The following is a 26,997-nucleotide window of genomic DNA, read 5'->3' as shown; positions in this document are numbered from 1 at the left end:
CATAGATGTCGTATGAACCACGAGCTGTATGACGACGATAGCATAGTTAAACGCTTCAAAATACAATTGTTGCGTTGGCTAGGTCATGTTGTCAGAATGGTTGAGGAAGCCCCAACAAAGAAGTCTTTTGAAGGCGATCACGGTGGTACACGCAAACCGGGACGCCCGATGGCCGGGAAGCCCGATGGAAAGATCAAGTGGTGGGATATACCTCGAAACTTGGAATCGGAGATTTTAGAAGGAGCGCAGAGGAGCGAAACGCGTAGACTGCTATTCTTTTTACGTTCGACTAATGGAACAAATGTTCTGTCATAGCAAATTTAATTAAGTAATGATTCAAAATATATGAAGTGTAATTGATCAGCTGGCCCTATTCTTATATGCCCTCCACCACGGATCGCATTTGTGAAGTTCTTTGGTTCTATGTGATCATGAATTCAAATCGGTAGATCTAATTATATGGAAGGTTTATCCGATTATAAAGTGAATAAAACCATACTTCGCATGGAATTTTGAATTCAGAAGTTGTTGAAAAACAACAAAAATTGGAATTGAATTGGATGACATCTATACCAAGATGTCTTGGTATAGATATGAAAAATCATAATAGTATGGTTTCAGATAAATTGTATAACATTTATGCCTTCAAGAAATCATGTTTGAGATCCTCTTAGATGGGAAATTTCCCATAACATAATCTTAACATAATCCGATTTGGCCATTAGAGGGCGCAGTTCTTATCCGATTTGGCTGATTTTTTATGATAATCTTTGGTATGACTCCTTATATATCTTTCTAATATGATACGACTCGGTCTATAACCTGATACCTTGATGTCATTTTCAACTAAAACTTCACACCCTTTGCTATTAGACCATTTAGCATTTCAAAATAAAGAACCAATTTCAAATATTAAACTCTGTTTTATTTCTCTGAACACACAGGCTATACCGTTGGCCTCTCTAGGAAAATGGAAAAAAATGTACACTGAAAAAATGTTTTTCCTTGTTTTAAAGATTCGAGTAAAATTTTTTTTTTATGTTTGGTCTTGAAATACCAAGACCATTTCAAATAACACAAATATTTTAAATGAAAGTCAAAATATCGTTGAAAGTTAGGAGGAAATTAATTTTAAATACAGTATATTTGTTTTAAACTTTTGGTTCTTTGGCTCGTTTTCTTAAATCCTAAAAATAAGGAACAATCATATATTATGGGTCAGCTTATTTTTCTGTGTAGAGAACGGCGGAAAGTGTAGTAATGAATCTCTTTTGATTATAGCCTTTCGTTCTTGCCCCTAAACGTTGTGGTTCAGTGAATTTTCAGTTTATTTGTTCCTCTTTTTTATCTCTCGCTCTCTCTTTTTTCCTGGTATTCCATTCCGGCCGTTGTACTGTCTATTAGGTCATTCACTCATTTTATGGCTAAAAGAAATTTGAATTTTGGTTTGGAGAACCATAGTAAAAAACCAATTGAATCTGGATAGTATGTAAAGTGTGTAGATAGTCTGGATACCTTTAGATTTTCCTGCTATTCATAGTATCGCAGAGATGGTATAGTTGAAAAAACTTTCGAAGCCTCTTGCAGTATAGTAGTAATGTAGATGTTCAAAAAATAAACGTAACATTTTATTTTCAATCTGAAATTTTCTGAGGTTAGTTAAGTGTAAATGGAGGTTGCGCCAACTCCAAACCCCGCAAAAAGATATATAAAACGATCATCACAATATGGCGCTCCAATAAGTAGAATGCATGTTGGATCACACACAAAACGGCTATTTAGATAGGTCGGGACATTTCGAGTTTCGAATGAATGGTGATTGAGGGTATAGTAAGAAACTGGTACCAAAATGTTGAAGCCAAGTTCGTTGTTCAGTAGTCAAATCTATAATAGTTACCTGGCTTAAAGGTGGGAATTAGCTTGGCTTTTGTCATCACACAATACCTTTAGCTACCACAATGTGCTTGGGACCAACTCGTTTAAGTGGGGATGGAATCTTGCTGGGTTAACGTTGCTAGTTATTACAAAAAGAAATCACGTGCTGTTCCCTAAAAAAAAAAACAGCAAAAAACAGGAAAAATTCCAAAAGCCAATTCATAAATAACGCCATTAAATGACAACTTTGTCTACCACAAGTTTATTTTAATCCATATTTATAGCCAATTTACAAAATACAGTTAAATTAATATTTAAATAATTCTATCATTATTAAATTTGCAAATTTGCCCATGAACATTCCAGTAAGGATCAGGGACTAACTTCTTACATATTAATGGGTGCTGTCCGACTCAAGTTTTATCTCAATGGTAAGGGGCTCCTTTTTATAGCCGAGTTTGAACGGCGTGCCGCAGTGCGACACTGTTTGCGGAGAAGTTTTTACATGGCTGCCATACTAATTTTGTCATCCCATTTGCAATATAGAGAAATATCCATTTCCGACCCTATATAGTATATATATTTTTGGTCATCGTAAAAATGTAGGATGATCTAGCTATGTCCGTCCGTCTCTCTATCTGTATGTTGAATTCACGCTACAGACTTTTTAAAATAAAGATAATTAGCTGAAACTTTACACAGATTCTATGTTTGTCCATAGGCAGGTTATGTTCGAAGATAAGTAATATCGGATTTTATCTTGAAATAACTCCCATATAGACCGATCTTCCGATTTAAAGTTTTAGATCCATTAAAGCCACATTTATAATCCGATATAGCTGCTATATAAACCGATCTCCGGTTTTAAGGTCTTGGGCCCATAAAAAGTGAACTTATTATCCGATTTTACTCAAATCCGGCATAGTGACCTACGTTAGGCATTTCGAAATCCGTGCACTATTTGACCATTTGCCATTTTGATAATAGTCGAAATTTCTAAAAGTCAACTTTTTGTCCGATTTCTATCCCTACTTCTGCGCCCCTATAAAAACAAAAAAAACCCTATTACTTAAGTAAGGCAAAAAAGAGTTTTGCACTGAAATAGCATTGGACTGGTTTCCTAGATCTCTATTGCGTTGGCACCACACCAAACTCATCGTTAGGACCTGTCAGCAAGATATGTCTTCTAGGCTGAGGCTTTGCTCTTAAGTGTAATTTCCTTTTGTAGCGCAGCAAGAAAGAAAATAACTCCACTTCATATGAAGGGTGATTTTTTAGCTATTATCTTCTGCGCAACACTGGTTTAAACAGCTCACGCACGTTTCGTGTTTTGTTTCACTGTCAAACATCTTCAATTTGATTTATAATTTAACCATGAATCGTCTTACAAACGAACAACGCTTGCAAGTTATAGAATTTTATTATCGGAATGCGTGCTCTGTAAAGAGAGCTCACTTCGTACTTCTTCAAAGATGATGCGAATCGTAACGTAATTGTGAAATTGCCGTCTAGATCGTGCAATTTAACGCCTTTAAACTATTTTTTGTGGGGCTATGTTAAAGCTCATGTCTATACAGACAAGCATTGGACGACAACATTGAATTATCTATTCGTGAGATACCGGCCGAAATGTTGGAAAGAGTATGCAAAAATTTGACTAAGCGGATAGACCATTTGAGGTGCAGTCACGTTCAACATTTGCATGAAATAATCTTCAAACATTAAATTATATGAACCGCTTTCTGAATTTTTTGTGTTTTTGTTTTTGAAAAACTTTCCTATAGCTCTTAAAAAACCACCCTTTATTTCTAACAAATGAAGACATCCAACTATTACAATAAATCACACCTGCCCAACAATATCAGTATTCTTTATTTTACAGTACACCTAGAATACTTAGTTGCTTATATCAATTATGTAAAATTAAGAATCCGCACAGTCAATTATAACACTCCGGTGTTGTTGTGTGGGTGGCCATGAAAATAAATAAATAAAACATACAAACGGATATTGTCCGGCTGCAGACCGTAAGGTTTTCTATTTCAAAAAGAAAAACAAATCACCCTATTTTAAAAGTTAGTTGGAAAAGTTCAAGTTCTATCAAAAAGGTGTAGCAATAAATTTGAAGGGTAACTTTTGATTTAAATGTTGACGACTATTATTATTGCTTTTTATATCCTACACCACCACTGTGGTACAGGGTATTATAACTTTGGGCATTTGTTTGCAACGCTTAGAAGGAGAAGAGCTAGACCCATTGATAAATATACCGATCGGCTTAAAATCACTTCCTGATTCGATTTAGCTATGTCCGTCTGTCTGTCCATGTATTCTTGTGATCAAGTTTCAGGTCGCATTTATTGTCCGATTGTCATGAAATTTCGCACAAGTCTTTTTTTTTTTGATTTTGAACAAAATCGGTTCAGATTTAGATATAGCTCCATATATATCTTCCATCCGATATGGCCTTTTCAGGCTGTAGAAGCCACAATTTTGGTCCGATCTTTACAAAATTTGGAATGGGGCGTTTTATTCAACGTCTTCATATGTGTGCAAGGTTTCATAAAAATCGGTCCGGATTTAGATATAGTTCCCATATATATTTTTCAAAATTTGGTGTTTTATGAGGTGTTTTATTTGACGTCTTCATATGTGTGCAAAATTTCATAAAAATCGGGACAGATTTTCATGTAGCTTTCATATATAACTTTCATCCGATAAGGAATTTTATGGCTATAGAAGCCACAATTTTAGTCGGATCTTTACAAAATTTTGCACGAGGTGTTTTCTTTAAAGTTTCAAAACGACTGCAAAATTTCATATAAATCGGCTAACATGTAGATATAGCACCCATATATATATTTTATCCAATATGGAGTTTTAAGGCTGCAGCAGCCACAATTTTGGTCCGATCTTTAGCAAATTTGGCACGGCATGCTTTATTTAACATCTTCATATGTGGGCAAAATTTCATATATTTCTTTCATTATATATCTTTCATCCTATTTGGAATTTATAGACTGTAGTAGGCACAATTTCGGCCCGCTTTCTACAAAATTTTGCGTGAGTTGTTTTATTTAAATTCCCAATGCGAGTGCAAAATTTCATACAAATCGATCTGGATTAAGACATAGCTCCCATATAAATCTTGTTCGATATGGTCCTTTAAGGCCATAGAAGCCACTATTTTAGTCCGATCTTACCATGATGTAGTACGAGGTGTTTTATTTGACATCTTGATACGTGTACAAAATTTCATAAAATTCGGTTTAGATTTAGATACTGGTCTCTGATATATCTTTCACCCGAAGTAGACTTTAGCCTATGGAAACCACAATTTTCGTCCGATTTTGCATGAGACGTTTTATTTGACGTTCCACTACGTGCGCAAAATTTCATTAAAACCGGTCCTGATTTAGATATAGCCCCAATGTATATATTTTATCCAATATGGACTTTTAAGGCAGTAAAAACCACAATTTAAGTCACATCGCTACAATATAGATGTGACTTAAGATGTTCTATTTGAAGTCCTAGTATGTGTCATCAAAATTGGCACAGCTTTCGATATAACTCCCATATAATCTTTTATCCGATATGGCCTTTATGGAAATTCAAATTTGTTGTCCTATCGTAGGAAAATCCTACAGTTGACTAGATTTCGAGATAAGTTCTACATATAAAAAGTACTACGTACACTAGGTGGTGTAGGGTATTATATGGTCAGCTCCGATCGACTTTTGCCTTTCCTTACTGGTTTTTAACATTTTTAACAAGTAAATGCGTGTTAAGTATTTGTCGAGTTCTTTTCCCGGTGTGTCTTTTTATACCAACAAAGGATAAAAAACAATTGCTATGCTATTGGAGCTATATCAAGTTATGGTCCGATTCGGACCATAATCGAAATGAATGTTGGAGACCATAGTAACATTTCAGCCAATTCGAATAAGAATTGTGTTCTTTAGGGGCTCAAGAAGTAAAAAAGAGAGATCGGTTTATATGGGAGCTGTATCAGGCTATAGACTGATTCAGACTATATTTTACACGTATGTTGACGGTCATGAGAGAAGCCGTTGTACAAAATTTCAGCCAAATTGGATAATAATTGCGCTCTCTAGAGGCTCAAGAAGTCAAGACCCCAGATCGGTTTATATGACAGCTATGCCAGATTATGAACCGATTTAAACCATACTTAGCACATTTGTTGTTAAAAACTCCTCGTGCAAAATCTCAGCCAAATCGGAAAATAATTGCGCCCTCTAGTGGCTCAAGCAGTCAAGATCCAAGATCGGTTTATATCGCGGCTATATCAAAACATGGAACGATATGACACTTTTACAATCCCAACCGTTTAGTTAGTTTGAAGTATTGAAAATGTGTATTTTGATGTGTTGTAAATGGAATAGCCAAATAGCCAACACTTCGGTGATGGGTTTAAAAGCATATAAAGCATTTTTGGCTAGTAGAACATTTGGTAGGTTTTGAACCGATTTGGTAGGATTTGTCTTAAATTTTGGTAGAAAATAATTTTCTTGAGTGGTTACACTGTTCCCAATATGCCCCGTGGAAATAGATTACTATAAATTTTAGCTTATCAGGTAGAATCGCTACAGATGATTTGGGAAAACATTTAACATTCGGATTTAAAACTAATTTTTCGTAATGGTATCTAGATAAACGAGTTTTCGAACGTAAGAATTTTTGAGCAAGGAACAACCATTGAGAGTATAAGGTACATAGGACAGATTAAGTTATAGTGGCAGGCTATTTTTTAAATAGACTCACTTAGACTAATTTATTGCATTGTGATACCACAGTAGCGATAGACCAGACCTCTGGTGGGTATAGACCCCCGAACTGGTAGTTCGAGTATGCAAGCACCTCGGCCTAGTCGCCCCGGTATATAGATCAAGACGATTGCGTATTCATTTGGTACTTAAATTTCGGATGGGGTACCTAGGGGAGGGGGAGGGTGCGACCCACCCCAAAACCTACCAAATATATATACACCAATCACGAGAAAATGGGACTGAAATGAAAGATATTTAAGATTAGAAAACGTATCTGATATCTAATTGTGTTACTAAGTGTTTGGGGTCCACCCCAACCCCCAAAACACCCCTAAGTCGTACATATTTATATCCAAATTTGGGACAAAGTTTCTGGGGACCCTCTCCTTCCAAAAAATACCCCCCCCCCCCCAAACAGGACTTATATACAGATCATTGCAATATGAGGCTTAAATAAAAGGTATTTGAGTGTAGAATACGAATCTGATATCCAGATGTGGGACTTAGTGTTTGGGGGACCCCCCCCCCCCCAATCCTCAAAATACCCCTAAATCGGGCATATTTACCGACTATGTCAATGTGGAGCTTAAATGAAAGGTATTTGGGGGTAGAGTAAGAATTGATACCGACCTTCGGGACCAATTTTATGGGGTCTACCCCTTTCCCAAAATACCCCACAGACAGCAATTTTTTACTGACCATCGCAATATGGGGCTTAAATAAAGGTATTTGGGAGTAGAATACGAAGCATGGTATTCACTAAAAGCTCTTTAATTGTCGAAAATAAATATTATAATGGAATATTTTGTTCCACATAAAGTTCAAGAAGGCGCAGCGGAGCGGGCCCGGTCCAGCTAGTATGATATAGATGTTGATGTTGACACATGACCAGCGAGTCGCAACAAAATCAATACAATTTCTGTGTATATGTGAAGCCAACTGAAAGCGGTTTTCGTATGGTCTTTTATCCTTGAATTTTGGCCACTGAGGTAGAAGATTTATTGAAATTTCGTTGTATGGCTATTTATAATAATAATGGCTTACCTAAATAGCGTTTCATTCAGTTGGATGATTTGAATGATGTTTCGCATTTTTTTCTTATCGACATGAAAACAAACTTTTGCACAAAATTTTAATTAATTCAAATGCTCACAATTCAGGCAAGCATGCTTTGTTGATAAAAAATTATTTTTGGTTATATTTGGGATGTAATTTGTTCAAACTTCATGCAACATCGCCAATCATAAATGGAGTTTTGCATAAAACAAAAAACATTGAAATACTAACATCATTTGTTACTTCATACATACATGTAAGATATTTTAATTTCAAATTTGGAAGCTTAATTATGGCGCATAGACACAATAGATCAACATCACAAGGTTATTGAATTAATGGCTTTAGGTTTCTAAAAAAATTCGAGTATTACATTTCTAAACATCTTGAAAGAATTCATATACCATTCATATGTGCAAGAGACACAAACTTGTAGCCGATTATGATTTGTTCACGTCTGCATTTTCCACTGAGTGATCACTGAACAGTGATGTACCAAGAAACACTCAGCGTAATGGCAGGGTTGGTTTGTCTAGCTTTACCTAACTTATTGTTACTTCTGCAGCAGTCCTTGTAAAGGATTCCCGTTCTATGTAAATAAGTTTATATAGAAGAAACTTTTAAGCTTTCGAATACCCAATGCAAATCCTGGCCAGATAGGTTTATTAGTTGACCTAACCCTATATACACCAATTCCGGGATTTTACTTCTTGAGTCTCCATACGTCTCATTTTGTAAAAGATGAAATTTGGTACACTTATGCGCTCTAACCTCCACATAAATATCGCTCACCATCTATCCCCACATATGACTTCTTGAGAACCTAAAAGAAACAGCTATTTCTTTAATCAACTAATGCAGATATGATATGGTGGTCACTTTAGAACAAAAAAAGGCCTGTGTTTTTATACCCTCCACCGTAGGGTGGGGGTATACTTATTTCGTCATTCTGTTTGTAACCCCTCGAAATATGCGTCTGAGACCCCATAAAGTATATATATTTTTGATCTTCATGTCGTTTTAAGTCGATCTAGCCATGTTCGTCCGACTGTCCGTCCGTCCGTCTATCGAAAGCACGCTAACTTTCGAAGGAGTAAAGCTAGCCGCTTGAAATTTTTAACAAATACTTCTTGTTAGTGTAGGTCGGTTGGTATTGTAAATGGGCCATATCGGTCCATGTTTTGATGTAGCTGCTATATAAACCGATCTTGGTCTTGACTTCTTGAGCCTCTAGAGTGAGCAATTCTTATCCGATTGAAATTAAATTTTGCACGACGTGTTTAGTTATGAAATCCAACAACAGTTCCAAGTATGGTTTAAATCAGTCCATAACCTGATATAGCTGTCATATGAACCGACCTTGGGTTTTAACTTCTTGAGCCTCTAGAGGGCGCAATTCTTATCCGATTTGAATGAATTTTGGCACGACGTGTTTTGTTATGATATCCAATAACTGTGCCAAGTATGGTTCACATCGGTTCATAACCTGATATAGCTGTCATATAAACAAATATGGGAACTTGACTTCTTGAACTTCTAGAGGGCAAAATTCCTATCCGATTTGAATGAAATATTGCATGACGTATTTTATTCTTACTTTCAACTACTGTGTCAAATAAGGTTCAAATCGGTTCATAACCTGATATAGCTGTCATATAAACCGATCTGGGATCTTGACTTATATCAATTTTTTTCTTTTATCCCTTGTTTGTTTAAAAAGAGATACCGGGAAAGAACTCGACAAATGCGAATCATGGTGGAGGGTATATAAGATTTGGCCCGGCCGAACTTAGCACGCTTTTATTTGTTTTTTTTTTTCTAAATGTTCTTTGTCAATACTGTATTAACTCTTAGTATTAATGGAATAAGTTTTGTGAAAAAAATCAAAATTTGAATAAAATTTAACTTAACACCCTGAAAGTTTGCCTTTAATCAAAATTGCATCGAAATTTTATTCTTAGAGATTTAAAGAAAAATTGTCAAAGAATTCATTGAAATTTTGTGTTTAAGGTAATTTTTAGTGGCATGTTGCCTTTGGAGAAAATTTTATTAAAATATTTTGGGTTTAAAGAAAATTTAAATGAAAATTAGTCTAGAAATTAAATATTAATATATTTATGGTTTTATTTAAATAAATAGTAATACTAACTAAACTAACCCGAACAGTCTTCATTTTTTTAGCCTCCAGAGCTCTTCCAAACACTGAAAATCGCGAAAACTCAGTAATAAAAACCGAATTTTAGATTTCATGTTTTTATGAAATTTTTCAGAAAAAAAATTATTTTTTTTAATTCTTGACGATTTTTTATGAAAAGGACCTGGCAACACTGCCCCGATTCTCACTTCTAAAGCCTTTGCAAGCGAATTTATCAACAGATCTCAAAATTTTGCACCATGCTTGGTCCAAATTGATTTAGATTTAGATACAAATCCTACTTAAGTTTTTTTTTTTTTTTTCAAAAAAGACAGAATATTTACCACCGTATGAGAAGAACAAAAAATTAATATAATTAAAGTACGTTCAGTCTCTCTAAGAATTGTTCATTAGGGTGTTGACTTTTTACACCCCATCTCCCTGTATCATATTTTGATGAGATTTTATTAAAGATTAAATAAAATCATACATTTAAGGTTTTTCGATAAAAAAAACCTGACGCACAAAATAATTTTAATATTTTTATTTATTATTAAACACAAGCTTTAGAGCCTCATATGTGTAAAGTCATCAAACACTCAAGAAAGTTAAATATCCATGTTGTCAGGATAGGATAAATCTTAGTGGGAGGTTGTCCTTGTTGCAGCAATAGCTATAAAAGTCTTGTATAACTTTGATCGCACACTTATAGCACTGGTAACTACGGGCAATTTCGAATGGAGATTCATCTTTTTCCTGTGTGTCTTCAAGCTTCAAGATATTTCTTTAAAATCTTCAGGCCGAAATTAACTACTGATGAAACTGACTACTGAACCAATAATCATCCCATGAGTAAGAAATGAAGAACAGACTTTACGCAACCGGTTCCGGAATAAGCACATGAAAAGCTACAATGGCACGAGAGTACCAGCGTGCATTGCTGATGTTTGGGATCTGGTCTTAACAAAAGGAAATTCACTCCACTCAGTGAAGTGACGGAAGCCATGAGTTAGGCGCAAGAGAAACTTCATGGCGTCTCTGTAGCCGCCTATTTCCTTAATCTGAGTTTTACAATTCCTAAGGCTGCTTTCAATTCATTATAATTGCTCATCAATTCCTGAACAAAGAAGTACTAGATGTTTGCTGATGTAGTCGATCTATGGAGCTCATCGTTCCAGACAACGCGAAGAACGAGATTCAGCACATGGTACAGGCAACTGATGAACTTTTGTGTGCAGTGACCTTTCTCTTTGAATATTTGCTGCAGTCGAACTAAAAGCCTTTCTTTTTTCCGGTATTCCTGCTTGTTGTATCGGCAAAAATCATCGAATTGATTCCCACAACTGGAACACATCTAACAAATTCTGGAGTCCTTTTGCGATTGTTTTAGTTTTCCAGTCTTTTAATTTGAGTGCAGTCAACTTGTTGAGGGCCACGGTCTGATATTAAACGCTCTCAAGATGTTTGCCGTCAACGTGCACTCTCCACTTCTCTAGATAAAGCGTACTTATTAAGTACTCCTTCATCGGATTTCTGACTGGCGTGCGATTGGGATTTCATTGCCCTCAGTGAAATGCTGGTGGCAGACCGTTGCTGTTCCGTGGGATGACAGCTTTGGGTTGAAAAAAGGCGCTTTTTAATGCCTGTTGGGTTATGCTTTCTTTTTCTCCTTGATTTTGAATTGTAATCCTCCCAAGGACAATCTCTACCATTGTCGAGTGAGTTCGTGGTACTTTCGGAACACTCAAGTATCGCTGATTTGGTAAATGTGGAAGCAATCGCTTTTATCCAAGTTTTGTTTTTTTCTGCAGCTCGCGTTGCCTTTCAGAAATTTTTTGGTTTTACACAAATAGCTTGATCAGATATATGCGGGAACTTCAATGATTTACACTATCGTCTCTCTCCGTTCTTTGATAATGGACTTAAACACTTTGAATCGTCCAATGTCGTGGTTTTTCAGGGACATGCGACTTCGTTCACTTAATGGTCCATCAACAAATGCCATATTGCATCTTCTTGGTGGTGCTTGACACTTGTCTAGGTTCTTTGTCCAGGTTCCCTTGTTCTTCTCCGTAATAAAAGAGCTCCTATTGAATGTATAAATTTATTGTGTATTGTATAAATTTAGATTATACTTAATTAAATTACCAACATTCAAAAGCCGACGATCAATGTAAAATTACTATCCTTCTCAAAACTATGCAAGGCAAGATAATCTCCGTTTTCATTTTGAATAGAATTTACATAAATGTTCCCTTTAGACCGTCCCGAAAATATCAGCTGCTTCAATTAAATTATTTTACATCAAACTATGCAAATAAAAAGCACGATGCTGATATTTTTTCAGTACTAAGTTTCAGCCCAACCCCCAAAACACCCCTAAATCGGAAATACATATTTACCGACCATGGCAATATGGGACTCCAATGAAAGGTATTTGGGGGTAGAGTGCGAAATTGATACCTACATTCGGGACCAACTTTCTGGCGGTCGGGCTCTAGGGAGTTCATAGACCAATAAAGATCATATGGTATTCATATAAAGGCACTCTTTAATTGTACAAAATAACTACTCAAAGGATAATATTTTTATATATTGTATATAGAAAAAATTAAAAATTTTTCAAAAATATATAATTTCAAAGTGGATTGTGCACGATCTTTCTTAATATATATGAGATTGATTAAAAACAACATTAAACAATTTATTAGCGAGGAATTGAAAAAAAAAAACACAAAACAAAAATGTATTAATCAATTAAAAAAAAGTTTATTTCTTAGACTAAATTGATCCGAAAAAAAGGTAGGGTTATACGAATAAAATTTATACATAAATGAGACTTAAGTTAGGTTTAAGTGGCAGTCTGCCATCAGACTCATTTAGATGTTTTCGTCCATTGTGATACCACAGGAATAGAAGAAAGAAGATGTCTTCTAGTTTTTACCGTTGAAACATGCAGGTCGCTTTAAAAAGTCCAATAACTTGCGAATGTTCAGAATGTTTTCTGATTAGACAGTGACCTGCCATGACGGACACAATGACTGAGACGTCTCTTCTAGCCAATGACAGTAAGCGGAATGCTCACAGCTCCCTCGTCGTGACCATCTATCATTCGTTGTCCTTCGGGCCTGGTCCTGAAAACTTAGCTTACATGTCGCTAGAGGCATACTCACAGATTTCAGTGTCCCTGGAAAACGGCTTCCTTAGCTGCAAGGATCTCTGCTTGATACACACTGCAATGGTCGGGTAACCTTTTCGATACATCCCAAAGCCCACCTGGTCGTCTAGTTAGGAACCATCCGTATTGAAGTTTATGAAATTTCTGTTACCAGGGATATCGTAGCTCCAATCGGTTCTTCGGGAATAGTGGTATCGTACGTTTTATCAAAAAGCGGCTCAGGTAGGGTGTTATCCACACTGCTTGGGAAATCGGACATTGTATCAAGGATTACACAGTGTCCGCAGCCTCCATATGACCAAAGAGAAAGCTCCCTTAGCCTCCCGGCAGTGGTCGCAGCAATCCACAATGTCCAGAGGTATTAGATGTAGCATTAAATTCAGTGCATCAGACGGTGTCGTCCTCAGTGCGTCTTTGATGTACAAACACGCCATCCTTTGGATCCGATTAAGTATTGAGCAGTAGGTGGACTTTTGAAGAGTCGTCTACCAGACCACAACACCATATAGCATTATAGGTCTGACAACTGCCGTATATACCCAATGCATGACTCGCGATCTAAGCCCCCAACTTTTGCCAATTGCTCCTGTCCAGAAAAATACCCAGGTATTTTGCGTTTTCTGCGCCCACCAGGCCACAACACCATATAGCGCTATTGGTCTAATAACTGGAGTATATACCCAAGGCTTGACACGCGGTCTAAACCCTCAACTTTTGCCAATGGCTCCTGCCCAGAAAAACACCCAGGTATTTTGCGCTCTCTTGCAGATGTATAGGGCAAGAGTGGCCTTTCTTGTCCTTTTCAAAATGTTGGATTTGAAGTTCAATTTCCTGTCCAGCAAAACACCCAGGTATTTTGCGCTTTCTGCAACTGGAACATTCTCTCCTCCCAAGGAGACAGGTTCCAGTGTATGCAACTTGTATCTCCTGCCGAAAAGAACTACTTCTGTCTTGCACGAATTTATACCTAGGCCACTTTCGGTAGCCCCCTTCACTGTTGCACGTGCGGCTTCCAGAAGTGTATCTCTTAGAGTGCTGGGAAACTTTCCTTAACCGCAATTGCGGTTAAGTGTGTCATCAACATACGCGACCACTTTTGCACGATTTTCTTCTAGCGACAACACTATATTTTTGATGGTTTGTTCATGATTGACGTCGGTTTTACGTTATTGAGAGCCCATTAAATGTCAAGAAATGCTACCATTGTATTTTCCTTGATAGCAAGAGAACCCTCTATGTAGCCCACTAGGTCGTGAAGGACTGTTTCAGTGGATTTGCTTTTACTATATGCATGCTGCTGCCGCGACAGGCGATCTTCAGGGATCTTTGCCCTAAGATTTGTTTCTATCAACCGCTCCAGAGTCTTCAGCTTAAAGGATGACACACTAATGGGACGAAAATCTTTCGCCTTCTTGTGGTAGGGTTTTCCTGCTTTCGGAATGAAAATGACCTTCGTGTCCCACCATCTCACAGGTATATATGATATTCTGATACAAGCAGGATATCTCCCTAAGCCATGGAACCAGTATATCAGACACAGCTTGTAATTCAACCTGTGATACATCATCAGGGCCTGGCGACTTAAAGGAGTCGAAAATTTTTACCGCCCAAAGGATTTTCGGCTCAGACACAATTTCTCTAATAGCCTCCGACGAATGCATATCAGAGACAACCTCTTCTGGCGCCACGTTGTCCGTTGGAGAATTTCCCGGGAAGTGTGTATCAACGAGTATTTCTAGTGTTTCTCACTAGACATTGTCCACACATTCTCTGACTTCTGAATATACCCCATCGTAATAGGTCTCAAAGACTGAATCTTCCTTAGCCTAGAGGCCTCAGATGTATCCTCCACGCAGCTGCAGAATTCTTCCCAGTATTTGTTCTGAGCCTTTCACAACTCGCCCTTATTTTTTCTTAGCTCAGCCTTATAGATGTCCCAATCGTGTGGGTGCTCTTGTGGCTTTTGATCTGTTGAAGAGTTCTCTGCAGTCCTTCCTTAGACCAACCAGCTCTGGGGTCCACCATGGCGGTCGTTGTTTGCCCCTGGGCAACTAGGACATGTTGACAAAAGCGAGTCATTCAGGCCCTTTGTGATCCGCTTGACCATTATGTCTATATACTCCGCAGTTTCCACTTCCTTTTCTGGTCTAGAAGGGATAGACATGGAGAATTTGTGCCAAAATTTATCCCAATCCGCTTTCATCTGTTAAGCCAAGGGACCACTTCTGCAGTATTTTCTCCAAGGCTGAAACCAATATAGCAATGATCAGAGAAGCTGTGGTCATCCAGTCGCACATTCTTCCATTTATATCTTCCGATACAAAGGTAGTATTTAGTGCCTCCTGCTTGTTCCTGGTAATAAAGGTCGGTTTATCCGCTTTATTACAAATCGCCAGATTAGATCCTGCCATCGGGAGGACCTTTAGTGCCGCCGAAGCGGCTCTACATTGGTGGAGATTTATCTGTAGAAAACGGACCATAGTCAGGATTCAGAACTTCCACCACTGTTGTGTTAGCCTCGTCTTCTGATTTCACCAGGAGTTCAGCCTTACAGGATTCGTTAGATCTTGTCTTAGCATTCATCAACTTTATTCCGTATAATGTTCCCAAAGTTTGAATTCAATTGTTGCCGAGTTACTGAGTAGTTGCAGATCATTAGGAAGTGAATTCCAGAGAGGTGAAGCGAATGAGAACACATTTCATTGAGAAACAAGCTTCGGATGTATGTAGGGAATGATTATTCTTCCTCTATTAGACCTTACGAATTCTTCCCAGTATTAGGTTCCTTGCCTATCGATTAAAAACTTAGGATATCATAATACAAGTACGTGATTGATTTGTGACTTCACTTTGTATAAGAAATTAGATCCATGTTCGAAATCCTAAATTAAAATGCTCTCGAAACACTAAAGGCTTATGACTGATACACGGTCTCATTAAAAAACCTAAACACGCCTTTTACATTTTCATCTGTCTATGGGACAATCTATTGGATTGCCCAAAAAGTAATTGCGGATTTTTATGTAGCCGGCGTTGACAAATTTTTTCACACCTTGTGACTCTGTAATTGCATTCTTTCTTCTGTCAGTTATCAGCTGTTACTTTTAGCTTGCTTTTGAAAAAAAGTGTAAGAAAAGTATATTTGATTAAAGTTCATTCTAAGTTTTATTAAAAATGCATTTACTTTCCTCTAAAAAATCCGCAATTACTTTTTGGGCAACTCAATACATCAGGTGTGCGCAAAACTAAAATTTTCCTTACACTGTTGAGACAGCAACGAATGAGTACACGCATGAGTGTAAGCATCATTTTTCTATTTTTAATTTAAAAACAATGTTTTATTCTGATTTAACGCTAGACAAGAAAGGAAAAAGTTATTTAATTTTCTTATGTGACTCTGCAAACGGAAGGTTCCTGTTTCAATACTCGGCTGGGACAAAAGGTGAAGTTTTATTTAATTTATAATTGCCATGTTTCATATTAAATTTATATTCTTCTACTTCACAAGAGCAGCCCAATTGATAGAGTGGGGATGGGAGACAGGCGGAAATAAATGGGTTGAGTATTTAAGATGTCAATTTTTGAAAAATTCATTGATTTTTTTCATAATTTGATTTTTAGTCACAGAGAGAGTTAAAAAATCCAAAAGCGTTAATCACACATACAGTTTCATTTTCATTTTGTGGATATAATAGTCAAATGCTAAGCCAATATAAAACAGCTGTTTTCGAAAATTTCCTCTCCCAAATTGTTTCTCAGAATGGGAGGATTTTATTCGAGGGAGAAATTAATTCACTTGGAATTTGCTGAATTGGGCTGAAAAAGTTGTGGACTTATTTCCACGTTAGAATATTATTAGGAACCAGGCCCAAGTTCTTCGCATGAAGAACAGTTTCTAATCTAGCGTTGTTAATGAAAATATCGATATCACAAGAAAAACGAGACAACATCGTTCTGACAACAACACATTTAGACTTTACGGGGTTGCGACACAGACCACTGACATTTGCCGACGTACTGACTTTTGACAGATCAGAATTAAGCATACATATATTTTCAGCAACCTTATTCCTCGGACTGCACATCGTTAGTGTACATATGTGCTTCACAATAAGACAATTGATTTGCCATGTCATTACTATACAATGTAAAGAGAAGAGGACCCAGGATTGACCCCCTGAGGAACACCTTTAAAAACATACAGAGTTGACGCTACAGAACACTTGAAGCTGACGGACTGAGTATGGTATGACAGGTACGATTAAATAAGGCGAACGGGCGTAGAAGATAATTAGTAGAGATGTCTCTTCTATGTGACACTGTGGACCATTCCTTAGAATGCTTTGAATGGTCAAGCAGAACAAGAAAATTGATTTTGTCATTCTCCAAATTGACTTTGGAGTTTGCTATATATAGCAGATACCTCATAGCCAATAGATGCATCAGACATAACGGAGTATTATGGTAGTTCTTCACATATAGAACGGTGCCACCCCAAGATGTAATCTATCGGCTTTTTGCACACTATATCCTGGAAAATAAAAAAGCGCATCAGGCGCTGACTTTTTCAACCACGTTTTCGACACACACACGATGTCAATGACAGATTTCCCAAAAATCACCTTGAATACTAAATATTTGAACCATTATGTTGCTTAGCCAATATCCTGATCATATTTACCGTTGCAGTTAACATTAAAGATATCATTAAATCTTCAGAAATTTGGAAGATGATCTCACTATATTCGCCACAGGCCCAATGATAAGGGATCTCCTTTTTATAACCGAGTCCGAACAGCGTGCTGCAGTTCGACATCTCTTAGGGGAGAAGTTTTTACATGGCATAATAAATTTACCAGCATTAGGAGGAGATAACGACCGTTGAAAAATTCGGCGTTCAGCACCATTGGCGGACATGCCAACCTCTGCGCTACGGTGGCCTCCTTTGGTCAGTATGACGAAACCCATTGAGGGATCTCGGTTCACATACATTTGTGCATTGAAAAGTGTAAAGTGTAGTGTTATAGTTTCTTTCTTCTTAGAGTGAGGGTATCTTGTTAGTTTTTTTATTTTGAACCGACAGTTTGAGTCAAATCTAATCATATTGAGAGAATATGGCATTGTTTCTCTTCCGTAACTCCCATATTCCTTTCAATAAGAAATTTTTTTCATAGTGAGACATCACTGTAGCTATAATTACTGCATCCGGTGAGTTGTTTTCCTTAGTGTTGTTTCTGTTTCTTAACCGGTGTATCGATTTGAGTTTTGGAGCCTGATTAATGCAGCTTGTACAGATTTTTATGGAAATGTGGTTCAAATTTTCATATTCATTGAAAGAGATCCCATTCAACAATCCAGCAACAACCGGAGCGTTTTCTTCACGCTAGGCTTGGAGTTTGAGCTCTTTTAATTCAAGTTTCAGAACATAAGTTTTACCTACTTCAGTTTCTAGTTTCAACAATATCGTTACTCACACATCCTTTTATCCAATTCATCAAATATTCAGTTTTGCAATTCTAATGACAATGATTTCATACGTCTTCGATTCTATCGCTTAGCTTCTCAAAGCGGTCATCCAATATCGGCATCGAGCGCAATGGGGAGTCAAAGAGCCTTGGTGTTTTTGTTATGTTACCAACCAATGTGCGGTGAAAATGAATGCCTCTTGACTGGCTTAGAATCTATGCTGATGCTTTCATTGGGGTCGAAAGGCCTCACAAAATCAGTTGGATTTGAAGATTGGTATGACATGATTGGGGTATTCATAGTTAATATTCTCAGTATTAAAAATGTATTCAATGAAGGAAATTGACAATGTTTTAAAGATTGGTTAAGACTAATACTGCCAATTATATATTTTGCCCTACTTAAACGTATGGGGTACTATATAGGCGGCACTGCCCGACTTTTGCCTTTTCTTTTTTCTTTTTTGTTTTTGTTTTATTTTTTTTTATTCTTTCATTACTGAGTGTAACAGCAGCACAACAAGATCATATCTCATAAGTTAATGTGCTGGCTCACAATTGAGTACATAACGCATGGATTATTATTTTAACAATGAATATTAACTAATTTAAAAAACTTAAATGACAAGTAGTAAATATTTAAGTCATACATACACTCAGAAAAATGCTTATCGTAAATAGGAGTTAATTACATAATACTGGTTAGTCCATGATATTGATCCACGATTAGCTAAAAATTCCAAAAGAGTGAGAAAATAAAAGTTGTCGAAGACCCAAACAATACTGATATAGATGAATGCGTAGAGCGTCCGCTTTGTAAACAGAAGGTTCTTGGTTCAATACTCGGCTGGTACAAAAGGTAAAGTTTTATTTAATTTATAATTGCCATGTTCCATATTAAATTTGCATTCTTCACAAGAGCTGAGGAATTGATAGAGTGGATTTTCCGGAGTGTTCGGAAAAAGCGATTTTTGCAATAAATTTATCTTTCATTTTTAATGCTCTTTAGTTGATATTTTACCTGTGGGAAGTTGAAAGTGAGATAAAACTATGTATAAACAATTTCGTAACTATAAAGGAATTATTGAACTCGCAGCGAGCTTATTATTCTTTAGCGCCATACGAAGTTCAATAATTCCCAAATTTAGTTCATTTTAACTAGTTTTGAGGTTCAAAATTTTTTGAGTTTATAGCGAAAGTTAATTCATAGCTTGCTTGAAGAATTCAAATAGGTCGTTTCTGAGCGATGTAGCATTGCTTATGCTCTGAATGTTCGGTGGTAGGTTGTACCAGGTATGTACAAAGTATTGCCGTTCAGAAATTTGAGTGTCAAATCGAGGTTGAAACAGTTTTAGGCCACGGTTCGGTTTCCTGTTTCTTGGTGTAAATTACCTTGAGCAACAGAAGTTTGCATTTAACTTTCAGTAAGTATGTAAATTATATGGTAAATATTTGATATGCAAATTGTGAAATGTCTACTTGTTGAGAAATTTTAAGCAATTTAAAATTTTTTACTTGTATCTGCATCACAATTTGCAGATATTGCGCATCCATATAACAGTGAATCAAAAAGTTTTTGCAAGTAGTATTCGTAAGTGGAAAGATATTGATAAGTGAACAGTCCATAAAAAGCATACCCCGAACGTTGCCAACTGTTCCGTTTATATAATTTATCGACGTTAGTGTAGAATTGAAAGTCAATCCTGTTCCTGGTACACTAGATAAAACCCTGCGTTGTTTATTGCAATCATAAATATTTTATTTGGCCAAAATTTTCACAGCGTGGTAGGACTTGCATATACTCCGAAAGCCTGGCAGGAGGCAAGAGTGGTGTTTATACCCAAACCCGGCAAGGCAAGTTATGCGACACCAAAGGCCTACAGACCCATAAGCCTTACGTCCTTTCTACTCAAAACCATGGAACGTATTGTGGACACCATGATAAAGTGTAGGACATCCAGCGAACTGCTCAAATACAAACAGCATGTCTATATCAAGGGAAGGTCGGTGGAGACTGCCCTGCACGAGGTTGTGTATAAAATAGAAGAATCCTTCAATGCCAAAACGTACACACTGGCGGTATGCATTGACATCAAGGGGGCTTTTAACAATGTGCGGACCGACACACTGATCCAATCCTTGGACCAGTACCGGGTGGCCCCGGGCCTTAGAGACTGGATAAACCATATGCTAAGTAACAGGTGGATAAATTGTGTGTCGCATGGCATAAATATAAGGGAGAAAGTGGCCCAGGGCACGCCACAGGGGGTCATTTTATCGCCACTATGGGTGACCACCATAAATGACCTATTACGGATGCTGACTGAGGAGGGATTTGAACCCGTCTTATACGCAGACGATATTATAATACTTCTAAGGGGTATGGTTTCGAACGAGCTATGCAGAGGGGCCGAAAGGGTGTTGAATATGGCATATGACTAGGCTGAACCCAGAGGTCTCAATGTTAACCCAGAGAAGACTGAAATATGCGTGTTCACGAGGAAGACGAAGGTGGGCCAATTTAACGCACCACGTTTCCTCAATAAGACGATTTCGATATCTACAAGACCAAATACTCAGGTGTGATCTTGGACATGAAACTCAATTGAGGATGGGAGCAGCTCATACCATCGCGGCATACTTTATAGTTTTTAGAGCGCACAACAAGCCGATTACTGGACAGATTAATATCTGCACCCTCTTTTCAACCTAGCATTACCTAATAGTTAAAATGTTTTGTGAAGCATTTGCCATCTATATATATATATATATATATATATATATATATATATATATATATATATATATATATATCTATATATATATATATATATATATATATATATACAATATATATACTAGCTGACCCGGGCTCGCTTCGCTGCGCCTTCTTTTACTTTATATGGAAAAAAGTTTCCTTGGAATATTTATTTTCGACAATTAAAGAGTTTTAGTGAAATACCATGCTACGAAAATAGTATATCGCTTGACTAACAATTTAACAATATAAGTGCCTTTGTCCGAATCTCGTATGATATTTATTGGTCTACGAATTTTAGTTTGGATGTAAGGTGTACTCCATTCTTAAAATACTTTATTTCAGCCCGCTACTCTCATCATATCTGATTTAGTGGTGTTTTCGGGGGTGAGGTGGTCCTTCAGGCACTTGGCCCAAAATAGGTTATCAAATTCATTTTCTAATCTTAAATACCACATATTGGCATGGTCGAAAAATGTTTTCCCTTTGGGGGTGCTCTATTCTCATATATCTATATATCATTTATTTGAACCCCATATTGCCATTGGCCTCAAAATTGGATATCCAATTCGTTTTCAAATCTCATTTAAACTCCTTATTGAAAAAGTCAGCAAATATGTACGGTTTGGGGTATTGGCCCTAAAAACTATAAATATTTAGTTCCACTCTCTTTACGACCCAAACTGTCTTGGTGAGCAAATACGTCCTATTGGGGGTTGGACGTGTTCTACTCCCAAATACCTTTAATTTGAGCCCCATATTTCCATAGTCGGCAAACGTGACCGGCTTGGGGGTGTTTTGGGGGATGGGCGGCCACTCAGTGAGTTGGCCTTGAAAATATATATCAGATTCGTGTTCCACTCTAAAAGCCCTCTTTTTTGAGCCTCATATTGCAAAAGTATATCAGCAACGTGCTCTATTCTCATATATCTTTATATCATTTATTTGTCTATTTATTATATCATTGTCAATGGCAATATGGCATTGACATTAAAATTGGATATCAAATTCGTTTTCTAATCTCATTTAAACTCCTTATTGCAAAAGTCAGCAAATATGTCCGGTTTGGGGTATTGGCCCTAAAAGCTATGAATATTTAGTTCCACTCTCTTTAAGACCCAAATTGTCTTGGTGAGCAAATACGTCATATTTGGGGGTTGTTATGGTGGTGGAACGTCCGCTAGACAGTTGGCCCCTAATGTTGATATCAGATACGTGGTCTACTCCCACATACCTTTACTTTGAGCCCATATTTCCATAGTCGGCAAACATGATCGGCTTGGAGCGTGTTTTGGGGGATGGGCGGCCACTCAGTGAGTTGGCCTTGAAAATATATATCGGATTCGTGTTCTACTTTAAAAACCCTCTTATTTGAGCCTCATATTGCAAAAGTCGGCAAATACTTACTATTTGGGTGGTATTGTGAGGGTGGGGTTGCCCCATAGAAACTTTTCCTAAATATTGATATCAGATTCGTTCTTTATACCCAATTACCTTTCATTTGAGCCCCTTGTGGCTATGGTCGTAAATGTGTCCCCTTTGGGGGAGGTTTTTGGGGAGAGGCAGCCCCCAAACACATGGTCTCATATTTGGATATCAGATTCGAATTCTACACTCAAATACCTTTTGTTTAAACCCATATTCCCATGGTCAGTAAATAAGTCCTGTTTGGGGGGTGTTTTGGGGAAGGGGTCGACCCCCAGAAACGTGGTCCCACATTTGAATATCAGATTCGTATTTTACTCACAAATACCTTTCATTTAAGTCTCATATTGCCATGGTCGGCATATATGTCCGATTTAGGGGTGTTTTGGGGGTTGGGGTGGTCCCCCTAGCACTTGGTTCGACAAATGGATATCAGATACGTTTGCTTATCCTAAATACCTTTCATTTGAGTCCCATATTGTAGTGATTGGTCTAAATATATGTTTGGTAGGTTTTAGGATGGGGCTGCCCCCCGAGGTACCTCATCCGATATTTGGATACCAAATTTTTATTTTTGGGATACTATATGAGTGCACACAAAATTTCGTTTAAATCGCACCACCCATATCCCAGATCTGGCGTTTCTGAAAATTAGGGTGAGGGAAGGGTCCGCCCCCCTTCAGATATCAAAAAATGTAGTACCGTATTTTCACCACGGGATCATTATGCACCATCTGTGAAAATTTCAAGAAAATCGGTTCAGCCGTTTCTGAGTCTATAAGGAACACACAAACATACAAAGAAACACAAATTGATTTTTATACCCTCCACCATAAGATGGGGGGTATACTAATTTCGTCATTCTGTTTGTAACTACTCGAAATATTCGTCTGAGACCCCATAAAGTGTATATATTCTTGATCGTCGCGACATTTTATCTCGATCTAGCCATGTCCGTCCGTCCGTCTGTCTGTCGAAATCACGCTAACTTCCGAAGGAGTAAAGCAAGCCGCTTGAAATTTTGCATAAATACTTCTTATTAGTGTAGGTCGGTTGGTATTGTAAATGGGCCATATCGGTCCATGCTTTGATATAGCTGCCATATAAACCGATCTTGGGTCTTGACTTCTTGAGCCTCTAGAGGGCGCAATTCTCATCCGATTTGACTGAAATTTTGAACATAGTGTTTTGATATCATTTCCAAAAACTGTGCAAGGTATGGTTCAAATCGGTCCATAACCTGATATAGCTGCCATAGAAACCGATCTTGGGTCTTGACTTCTTGAGCCTCTATAGAGCGCAATTCTTATCCGATTTGGCACAAATTTTGTGCCATCCGTCTGTCTGTCGAAATCACGCTAACTTCCGAAGGAGTAAAGCTAGCCGCTTGAAATTTTGCATAAATACTTCTTATTAGTGTAGGTCGGTTGGTATTGTAAATGGATCATATCGGTCCATGTTTTGATATAGCTGCCATATAAACCGATCTTGGGTCTTGACTTCTTGAGCCTCTAGAGAGCGCAATTCGCATCCTATTCTTCTTATCTATTCTGTCATAGCTAATTCAGTAAATAAGTAAGGATTCAAAGTATTTGAAGTTTGTTCGTGTCGGTCAGGCGTCATGTCTGGTTTGAGTAATTGAACAGCTGGCCCTATTCTTATATGCCCTCCACCATGGATCGCATTTGTGAAGTTCTTTGGACGATTTAAAATGAGATTTCCACTTTCTAAGTGATCATGAAATCAAATCGGTAGATCGGATTATATGGAAGGTATATCAGAGTAAAAAGTGAATAAAACCATACTTCGCATGGATTTTTGAAGTCAGAAGTTGTTGTAAAAACAGTAAAATTTGAATTGAATTGGATAACATCTATACCAAGATGTCTTGATATAGATGTTAAGAGTCATAATAGTAGTCACAGTGCATGGTTTCAGATAAATTGTATAACATTTGTGCGTTCAAGAAGTCATGTTTGAAATCCTCTTAGATGGAAAATATATGTTAACATGAACCGATTTGACCATTGGAGGACGCAATTTTTATCCGATTTAGCTCATTATGCATGATAATATTTGGTATGACTTCTTATAGATCTCTCTAATATGATACAAATCGAACTGTAATCTGATACAGTTTCCATAATAACCGAGCCCCCGGCACTCAACAATATATGTCATTTTCAACCAAAATTTCACACCCTTTGCTATTAGACCTTTTAGCATTTCAAAATAAAGAACCAATTTCAAATATTAAACTCTGTTTTATTTCACTGAACACACAGGCTATACCATTGGTCTCTCTAGCAAAAAAAAAGAAAAAAACAATGTACACAAACAAAAACGGTTTTCCTAATTTTAAAGATTCGAGCAAAAGACATATAATTAAGCAAATAAATTAATAAGCCAATACTATTATTCGAACTTTTTATAGAAGCATTTTCTATAGTGAACTATTTTATACCCTCCACCATAAGATGGGGGGTATACTAATTTCGTCATTCTGATTGTAACTACTCGAAATATTCGTCTGAGACCCTATAAAGTATATATATTCTTGATCGTCGTGAAATTTTATGTCGATCTAGCCGTGTCCGTCCGTCCGTCTGTCTGTCGAAAGCACGCTAACTTCCGAAGGAGTAAAGCTAGCCGCTTGAAATTTTTCACAAATACTTCTTATTAGTGTAGGTCGGTTGGTATTGTAAATGGGCCATATCGGTCCATGTTTTGATATAGCTGCCATATAAACCGATCTTGGGTCTTGACTTCTTGAGCCTCTAGAGTGCGCAATTCTTATCCGCTTCGAATGAAAATTTTCACGACGTGTTTTGTTATGATATCCAATAACTTTGTTAAGTATGGTTCAAATCGGTCCATAACCTGATATAGCTGCCATATAAACCGATCTTGGGTCTTGACTTCTTGAGCCTCTAGAGGGCGCAATTCTTATCCGATTTAAAAGAAATTTTGTACGACGTGTTTTGTTATTATATCCAACAATTGTGTCAAGTATGGGTCAAATTGGTGCATAACCTGATATAGCTGCCATATAAACCGATCTGGGGTCTTGACTTCTTGAGCCTCTAGGGTGCGCAATTCTTATCCGATTGGGATGAAATTTTGCACGACGTGTTTTGTTATGATATCCAACAACTGTGCCAAGTATGGTTCAAATCGGTCCATAACCTTATATAGCTGTCATATAAACCGATCTTGGGTCTTGACTTCTTGAGCCTCTAGAGGGCGCAATTCTTATCCAATTTGAATGAATTTTGGCATGTAGTATTTTGTTATAATATCCAACAACTTTGCCAAATATGGTTCAAATCGGTTCATAACCTGATATAGCTGTCATATAAACAGATCTGGGGACTTGACTTCTTGAGCTTCTAGAGGGCGCAATTCCTATCCGATTTGGCTGAAATTTCGCAAGATGTTTTTTTTTCTTACTTTCAACAACTATGCCAAATAAAGTAAAAGTCGGTTCATAACCTGATTTAGCTGCCATATAAACCGATCTGGATTTTGACTTCTTGAGCCTCTAGAGGTCGCAATTATTATCCGATTTGCCTGAAATTTTGTGCGACGGATTCTCTCATGACCATTTACATACGTTTTTATTATGGTCTGAATCGGTGTATAGCCCGATACAGCTCCCATAAAAATCGATCTCTCTATTTTACTTCTTGAGCCCACAAAGGGCTTGCGCCTTATTCGAATTGGCTGACATTTTACACAGGTCTCCAACATATAATTTAATTGTGGTCCAAACCGGACCATATCTTGATATCGCTGTAATAGCAGATCAAATCTTTTCTTATATCTTTTTTTTTGCCTAAGAAGAGATGCCGGGAAAAGAACTCGAGGGTATATAAGATTCGGCCCGGCCGAACTTAGCACGCTTTTACTTGTTTTTATTTTAAATGGTCTTGCTATAAAACACCAAAATTTTAAATGAAGGTCAAAATATCGTTGAAAGTTAGAAAATCGACTTTGAGACTAGACAACTGTAAACCTTAGTTAAGGCCGAAGCATAGTCTTTGAAATTGGAGCGTCTTTAATGTAATGTAAAGGATTTTTTCAAAAAACATAAAAAATAATAAAAACAGTATTTTTCATTGGTAATCTGTGTAGTAAAATAAGCATTAACCATTGAAACTGATGGTAGAGTCCGTTAGTAAATAGGAAATTAATTTTAGAGATAGCATATTTGTTGTAAAGTTTTGGTTCTTTGGCACGTTTTCTTAAATCCTACAAATAAGAAAAAATCATACATTATTTTTCTGTGTAGAGAACCGCGGAAAGTGTAATAATGA

General features: G+C 37.2%; 1 protein-coding gene and 1 long non-coding RNA gene across 9 annotated transcripts in view; one reads left to right on the top strand and one right to left on the bottom strand.

Annotated features, from left to right (window-relative positions):
* The window catches only part of LOC106092276 (calcium uniporter protein, mitochondrial), a 642,340-nt gene that overhangs the window by 373,671 nt on the left and 241,672 nt on the right, over nt 1-26,997 (top strand). The window lies entirely within an intron of this gene.
* On the bottom strand, nt 7,421-7,803 carry LOC131994570 (uncharacterized). The gene is made up of 2 exons (XR_009396857.1): nt 7,710-7,803; nt 7,421-7,649 (listed from the first exon to the last, which is right to left on the bottom strand). It is a non-coding gene; the product is annotated as an uncharacterized LOC131994570 (long non-coding RNA).

Source organism: Stomoxys calcitrans, chromosome 1 (genome assembly GCF_963082655.1).
Source record: "Stomoxys calcitrans chromosome 1, idStoCalc2.1, whole genome shotgun sequence".
NCBI lineage: Eukaryota > Metazoa > Arthropoda > Insecta > Diptera > Muscidae > Stomoxys > Stomoxys calcitrans.
Note: the sequence above shows the minus strand (reverse complement) of the source record. Positions and strands in the feature narration are given on the sequence as shown.